The sequence below is a fragment of the Atta colombica genome, unplaced genomic scaffold (genome assembly GCF_001594045.1).
Source record: "Atta colombica isolate Treedump-2 unplaced genomic scaffold, Acol1.0 scaffold331, whole genome shotgun sequence".
Classification (NCBI taxonomy): Eukaryota; Metazoa; Arthropoda; class Insecta; order Hymenoptera; family Formicidae; genus Atta; species Atta colombica.
In genome coordinates, this window is record NW_017259439.1 from 284,840 (window position 1) to 293,693 (window position 8,854).

Sequence of the window (8,854 nt, forward strand, 5' to 3'; positions counted from 1 at the left end):
TATATATATATATATATAATTTAGTAAACGCTGGTGATGTCAATAACCGAGCTGTGTTTGTTAGATTGAAATTTAAAAGATATATGAATTATATCATTCTCCCTTATTTTTCCCATGGTGGATTTGAAACTTTCCTTTCGAGTTATTCTTTGGGGATAGGAAGAGAGAGGGATCTCCCCGCGAGTGCTCGTGGAACAAATCTACCTCCACAACTCGAGGTATACACAGTTCTACAGCCGACACTTGGCGCAAATTGCCCCAGTAAGTGTAGTACATTAATCTTTGGTTTGGTTTGGTCTCGGCCACCGCGTGTGTTGCGGTGGCCGCATTTCTCGTAAACCTTCTCTTTCTCTGCACCGACATGCCGCACGTCCGAGGACCTTCTCCACGTTTTCGTATCCCTCTTTTCTCGCAACCACCTGACCATACATGTTTACTTCCAAGTATACAAATTGAAGTGGACTACGCAAAACTACTTTTATTAATATGGACAGAATTGAATATTTCTATCGTTTACTACAATCTTGATTAAATAACATCTTCTGTAGCAGAGAAAATTATGACTGCGCGTTTAATAAAAGTCATATGTATGTGTATGTAATATGTATGTAAAATAAGTAAACAGTAGGAAGTATAACGCGTATACGCATTTGAAAATACAGTGGTAGCCTATCGGGTAAAAGCACAACGCTTTTGTTTGACCCTTGTCGGTCTCTCATATTCCACTCGTCCCCGAATGAGTTCCGCTAACCCTTCCGTTTCTAACAGGCCACCTTAACTGTAACCTCTGCACACACTTGCTACTCGGGTGGTCAGAAAGCCAGACCCGGCCTTTCGTAATGCGAATACCATGTCGCACACCAGGAATTTCGGATCTCCAGCGTAAGCCCTTCTTTATTCGATTAAATAAATTGGCAGCGATTAGGTCGACGCGGGTTTTCCGAATGGGACTGTATGTCCGACGATGATCGAGCATAATTAATTGCGGCTACTCAACATTTATCTATTACTTTTCCGTAATGTGTTATAATGACATTGTGATCATAAATAATATTATGAAATAGAGAAAATTATTTCAATTTCAATATGAATTATAACATCTATCTATGAAATAAATTACAGATATATCTAGTTCTAATCAATTAAAAAACTTAGTAAAGAAAGAGTAAATATTCGGCAAATATAATTGAATAAATATTGTTATAAATATTGTTATAAATATTGAAATAAAAGTATTTTAAATATTATTATTTTCTTTTTTATTTACTTTGGGAAATATTAAAGAGACGTAGATTTTATAATAAATTGGTCAGACAAATATATATAAAGAATTAATTTAAAAAGTATTTATTTCATTTTTGCAATAACATCTTAAAATATTTACATAGTAATAGAGATTCAAATATCTACATTTGTGTTGTAAAGGATTGCTATTGTAAGGATTCGAGTAGAATTTAGAAAAGTTCAGATAGCACCGCAACACTGAAATCCATTAAAAAAAAAAAAAAAAGGGAAGAAAGACAACAAATTTCAAATTAATTGCTGAACAAAGCACATAACACGTAACGGAGATGTGCGCACGTGCGAGAGAGAGAGAGAGAGAGAGAGAGAGAGAGAGAGAGAGAGAGAGAATCGTACACTATTAACTACACAATTAGGAAGTACATTTAGGCTTTCCGGTAATGACCTGACAAAATATGGGCAATCCTTGGAATTAGGCGAATCGCTTTCTGACTTATCTATGTATGCAAGTTCTGGCCTGATTGTACTGTAATGATGTCATAACTCGACACATAATAATCTGATGATATAATCGTCATATATAAACAAATTTCGATAACCGTAATAAATCGTGCATTTAACTGCTTGTTTTATTAGAAATAGATAAAGGAAAACAAAATTAACTTCTCTTCTGAGAATAATATACGAAAAGAAATAACATTTCTCCAATCGATCAGAGAGCAAATTCACGCAATCATGCTCTGTATCTGCCGTTAGGTGTATCATATTATTCGCCAACACCTACAGTGTTCTAACTTTAGGCGTCTCATCATCCCCTTATGGAGCTTGATGACTTGCACATTCGTGACTAGGCATCCAGAGCACGCAGCATGAATCTCCTTCATGTGCATGTGCGATGGACGATGTATTTTACCCTTCGAGATCGTTATCTGTTTGGATCACATTTATCCATTTATTTTTAACTGGAAATGTATAATTCCTAGATATAACGTTGCTCTTATATTTCGATTATGCTATTTTACATACATATACTATATAATTAATTGGTAGAGATAAACAGAAATGTTCATATCTATTATATCTTCTATACAAAATATCTGAAATAAATATTCTTTGAATTTGAAATTTATATTTGCCATCTTATGTAATTATTGAATATATCAATAACAATATTATATTAGATGTTGGATTTAAATAAGATTAAACCGGCTTATCTTAGTCTATTGTGTATTCAAAACTTTTTGCTTATTACGCTCTTAGCATGTTCTTACAGTGCATTACATTAATGAATTAAAATTTGAGCATTCACCGAAAGTTCAATTAACTTTAAGAATCAGACGACATATTTAATTTCCTCGAGATAATGAGAGTAGGTACGAGGAAGTGAGGCCGGTGATAGGCGGGAAGATACCGACAGGAGTTCCGGAAGAAGACGCCGTTCCTTCATGTTAGTGTTAAAAAGGAGAAAAGAACATCAAACTTATCAAGAGAGGAAAGGTGTTGAAAGAGAAGTATAGAAAATTAGAAATATTATTAGAGATGTTATTAGAGATGAACAAGAGTAAATATAGAAGTCTAAAAAAGATTAATTACGAATGCTATAAAATTCACACGAGGACATGAAAGATCTAAATGTGTTAAAAGAATGTATTGGTCTTACAAAGAACTATAACGATTGATTGATTAATATAAAGAAACAATAGGATCGTAATGGTAAGATCCGCTATCGCTGCGAAATTTTGTCAGAAACCTTTTATCCTTCGGCAAGAGGAGTAAATCGTGCGGTCACGACGTACATCTATTTGTCACTTGGACCGCCTCGTAGCAGACTGTCTTCGAGAAGACAGTAGGACGTCGTGACGCCTGGCCAGAGTCCGACACCACGTCGTACGTGGTCTTTCTTTTCCAACGGTTCTCCCTTTCCCTTCTTTCTCTTGGGACCACTCCATCTTTCCTCCCTGAACCGGATCCTCGAAGAGAAGTAGGTAGCCCTCCGTTAAAGAGGTAATTTGTGCCACGAGCAATCCAGCACACTTCCGAAAGTTGTGCACCTTTCTACGAAATTCTCGTCGAAACGCTGTTGCTTGTTGCACGAAATTCGGTCCTCTGCATCTCTCCTCTTTTCATTTTAATTATATATTATTACAAAATATTTGCAAGATAATATATTTGATTTTTATAAACATGAAGCTACTCTCTTACAAAAAAAAAATTATTAGGAGTTATCTTTGATTTTTATCATCATTTTATCTCATAGTTTAATCTTAATTACATCCATGTTAATCGCATTCGAATTATTACACGCGACATTTTCGACAGCTGATTTATCTCGTCCTCACTCTCTCAAGAGCGACTACGGAATAAACTCAAGTCAAGATGGAACTAAATCCCTATTTTATTTACCGAAAGGCGGCAAGGATGAAGACGGGTGCCGGGGAGGGATCTCGGCCATGTACTAAATTTAAAAGTAAAACCTCCGCCTTTGTTGCCGAATCCCTGTGCTGAAAGAGAAGGTTGCTCTGCTTCCACGAGCCATTCAACAGATTTAAATAGCTCCCGAGCTTCCAATAGCTCAATAGCTTTTTTCGTTGTTTTAAGGCTCCCGTAGTCTGTAGGTTAAATGATACCGCATTCTCATCGGGTAACATAACTGCGGGCTTCGATGCAATTTGTCAAGAAAGAAGCCCTATTTGTAAATTACGTCTCTCTGATGCGCTTTATTCGATTTACCGTATAACGTTGGAATATATGATCACGCCCGGTAGGTGGAAAAAAGGCACGCCATTGTCTGTTTGCTAATAGTCAATAATACTTTGCGCGTACATTGTGCGAAATTTCACGTCAGACGTTTCTGCGCGTGAGGCTGCCGGCTTTACAAGACCGGTGATCGGTTAAATCGAATCATAAAAGAATCCTAATTAAGTTTCTCGCTCTTTTGTGCGAGGGCGAGCTTGCTGGCTACGCGAGAGCTTACGAAGTAATGACGATGAGAAAGCGCAGGCAGGGCTTGCTGTCTTCGCTCGCGAAATTGGGACTTCCGACTTTCGCTGCCCCGCTAATTTTGAATAATATTCGCGGCAAGCGTCCGCAAGTATTCCTTTCCAGCTGTGGTTTTCTAAGCGGCTAGATGTAATAAAATCTATAATTTCTTGAAATCAGTATTGCTTTAATTTCTATCATTGAAACAGTAAAAATCATATGTGGAATTAATTTTCTGATATTTTTTTCTAATAATAAATTAGATGAAATAGAAGAAAGAAAAGAAAAATTAAGCAAATAATATTTTTATGTAAGATGAATAGTACCAAGGTAATTAGTGAAATCATAATGGTTTTTAAAGATACAGAAATTATAACCGTAAGATTCCCATAACAAAAGCTAACCTTTGACCACAAAGCACCTGCCAGCGCTGTAAAAAGGACAATAATATTTTTATAATTGAAATTAATTGCATGTTGACCACCATACCGCACATGCTTGCGCGACCCGTAATAAAAGTAGGAACGGTAGAAGTCGTCTCACGGACAAATGGAAACAAAGCGACCGTATGGTGACTTACCCTCTGTGTAAGTAATATAACACAAAAGATCTACTTAGATTCATTAGAATGCATCTCGGAGCACTCCTCATTAGAGATCTACAATAATTGCGTCACGTCAGAAAAAAGTTTGATTAGTATATTTCATCTTCTTTTACACAACATTTTTGTATTGAATTTATGTATAATTAACTTATTTTGTTATATAACATACCATATGTATTTAACATTTAAAGAATAGTTTCAAGCCAATAAATTGGAAAATTCTTCAATGATCTTCGATGGTTTTATTTAATTCTATCTCATTTAAAAGAATAAGATTGGCCAATCGTGCATGTTATACAACTATTCGGTAAAAATTAAAGAGATCAACACTAACTACCTTGGCTTGTATAAGTAGCGATCAGCAGCTGAATTAAAAAACAAAATCTATAGAATACCTGACATCTTGAGGAAACCTGCACATTTAAAAGAGAATCGTGCTCGCTTTAGATACCGCGCACCCAATCATCAAAGTCGCATTTTCAGTATAATGGGTGTGTTTAGTCGATGAGAGCCGTCGAGAGAGATACAAGCAGGAGGGCAGGAGAAGCGATCGAGTATCCCGAAGGTCTCAGTCAGTCGACGATCTGGAGACGCACCGGACTCTCGATCGTGATCGAGCTTCCTCTGCCACCAATAATCATCGGGCAGCCGCAATTACGATGCCCGAGGCGGCCAATCGGCGTCCCACAGGTTCCTACCTCTCTCTCAGCACTCTATTATTAGGTTATATTATCGTAATGCGCCATCCACCATGTCCGGAGCCAACGAAATGGCTTCTATAATAGGGACAGTCGGATCCCGACATTTACCTCCCAGCATTCTCGCGCGCAATCATCGTGTACGATGATCGCGAAATCACGACAGGTCTATGAGTCTGCTCGGTTGCTTCTCCTATCGCGTGATGATTTTCTTATTCTCCAGTGGCTTACGGTGTTTAAACATGACGCGATATCCTCTGTAGTTCGTAGAAATTGAAGGTCAAACTGAACTGAAGCTAATTGAATTGAACTGGGAAAACTTAGTGAAATGGAATTTATACCTTCTTATTTTCTTAGTCTTATTTTCTTAGTTGATGTCTATCAGCTGCTTTAGCTCGAGGCCATGTTGTTAGCGCCTACATTATGACAAACTGATCGTTATCTTGACATTTTTTCGCATGACACGAGCTCAAGACTTACGATATAAGCGGATAGTTTGCAAAGAAAGTATATTTTCAAAGAGATAACAAGTCATATAACATTCTAATATAAATATCTTACGTCAGAACGTAGCATCCGATTTCCGAGATATGTATGTTGAAGGCTAACGAAGATTATTAATATTGATATAGACTTAAAAATGCATATTTAAATAAAAACATATTCTTTATTTTGAAGATAAAGTTAAAGTTTTTTGAAGTTTTTAAAGTTTTTATAATTTTTTTCAAATTTAAATACAAACAAATTGTTAATAATACTTTATTGAACTGATATATATGCTGGTTGGCAAATCGGACATGCATTGAATTATTTGATCGAGGGAGACCATGCACGCATGCTACATGAACGCTTTCAGCGATGTTTGCTTGATTCTTTTTCACAATGTCTGTCATATGGACGAAAGAGGTGAATAGTTGGGCAGGGGAATGTGGCCCCTTTCCCAACGTAGGTGGTTGGACGGTCTGAGCAACGGGGGCGGGGGAGTATTGAGGGCGCTAATGTTCCTCAGGCAGGAAACGCCGTCTCCATCCTGCACCCTCTATCTCTTCGCTTGCTCGCCTATTTTTATTCGTCTTTATCTGAGACTTGAGTCGGTTCCTCTCCATTTCCTCTTGAGGAGTTCTTTCTCCTCCTCGCGCCGCCATCGTCTCCAACCGCCACCGCCGTCGCAGCATTCTACCTTTTCCCCTCCGGGTACCGATGCGGTGACAACAACATGCAAACATTCTGGTATTTGCAATTCGAATGCCGCAAAACGGGGACGGAAAGCCGCGACGGAACAGCCCGAGGCGGTCCGCTTAACTTCTCGAAGACGCAGTCGCGAGCTCACTATTCTATTAACCACTCGGATAAGGATTGTCGCGGAAACCGCTATCGTATGCCGACAAATTTTTAAGAAATGATCGAAGTAAAATTGATGTAGCAATAAGATCTATAATATATACGTAGCTTCGTATATTATTTTATAATTATTTATAATTATTAAACTCTTCATCGATATTTAAAAATTAAGAAATAAAATTTAGAAAAACCATACTTTATATATAAAATTGTATATATAATATATAATTAAATGTAAATTAAAATGTAAAAGAATATTAAGATGAATAAATTTATATAAACATAATTTTTAATATACGTTTTAATATATGTATTAATTCTATTATATTAAACGTTATAAATATAAATGAATAAGTCTCAAATATTCTAGAGATGTATTCCAATTGATCAAATATTTAAAAACGTTTATATCAATGTTGAAATTTCTGCTATCTCAAAGCTAAGCATTTCTATAAACTGATGTTCATAGAAACGTCTTGATCTTAATGGAAATATGTTTCTCGAATATTTGAAATCTATTTATTTACACTCAGTAAATAAATCGAATATACATGTAAAGAATAATCAAGCAGTGACTGATGTAATAATAACTGAATTATAAATTTTTATCCTTTATAGATTATATAATTTAACAACAAAATGTATGTCGATTTTTTAAAATATCTATTTACATATATATATGAGAAATAAATATAAAGAAAGATTCGTGTCACGAAAGCAGTTTGGATTGTGCCGTAAGCGTAATGTCGCTCGGCAATTTTATGAGTATGGAATAAAGATATTCACTGTGATGATAATCGTTCAGAAAATAATGATGCACTGGGATGATGCAAAAGAACACACACGCGATCCTCGGTAAATATGAAAGCAGATGCAGTAACGGTAATTATAAGAATGGTCACCTGCAGCAATTGTGTTCTACCTTTGTGACATTAAAGTATATCAGATCTCTCCGCAAGATTTCCGCAGTCAAGAGTTTCATAAAAATTTGTAGATGAAAAAGATATACAAATATTTTTAGAGAATGTATTTATCTATTAAGTCAAAAGAAACTTTAAGGAATGTTTTATAGATACATACATTTATTTTTTAGATTTTATTGATATTTTATTTATGATTTTGTATATATAATAAAATCAAGGTGACGTAAATAATAATAGCAATAATTTTATATTATTAACGATATAGTTATGATAAAATTTAGAAATCTAATAACCATAAATATGAACGTAATTATATATCGTATATAATATACAATAGTTGTAATATATCCCTACAGCACAAAAGTTGTAGCACAACAATGTTGCAACATTGCAGCAACATTGCATGTTGTAGCAAATATTGTTGCAAATTCTCTGTGCTGTATGGAATATATTTACTGACAATATTTGTTCTCTAATCTACTTGAATGAGACAAGATACTTTTAATACTTTTAATATTTTCTTTCTTTATTTTGTCATTTTTTAATCTATCGTGCACTAACGTACATACATGTGTATTTGCGTTTATACGTTTTTGGGATAAGTTCTGGTCGCTATGTAATTAAGTATGTATTGTTGCGGAATTATTTTGTAAGTAGACGTATTTAGTGAATTATTTTATAAGTAGACATATTTAGTGCTATTGGACCATCGTTTATAACAAGTGCTGCCACTAAAATCCGATTTATACAAGACGCAGAACGCAGGTCGCAGATCGCAAGACTAGAAACTAACCTAACGTATTTTAATTATAATAGGTTGCAGAAAGCAGAACGCAGGACGCAGATAGTTGGGTGAACTTCAACTTTCGCGTTCTGCGTTTACGTAATGCTGTCTGTAACTTATTACAATCTGAAATACATTTCACTTGCGAACTGCGTTTTGCGTTTTATGTAGATCGGGCAATCTTTATTGTTCTACTACTAATTCTGAACTGATGAGAAATGAGGCAGTATCTTCGATCACGATACTGATGTATTATTAATTAGGCAATTAAGTTGGAAAGAAA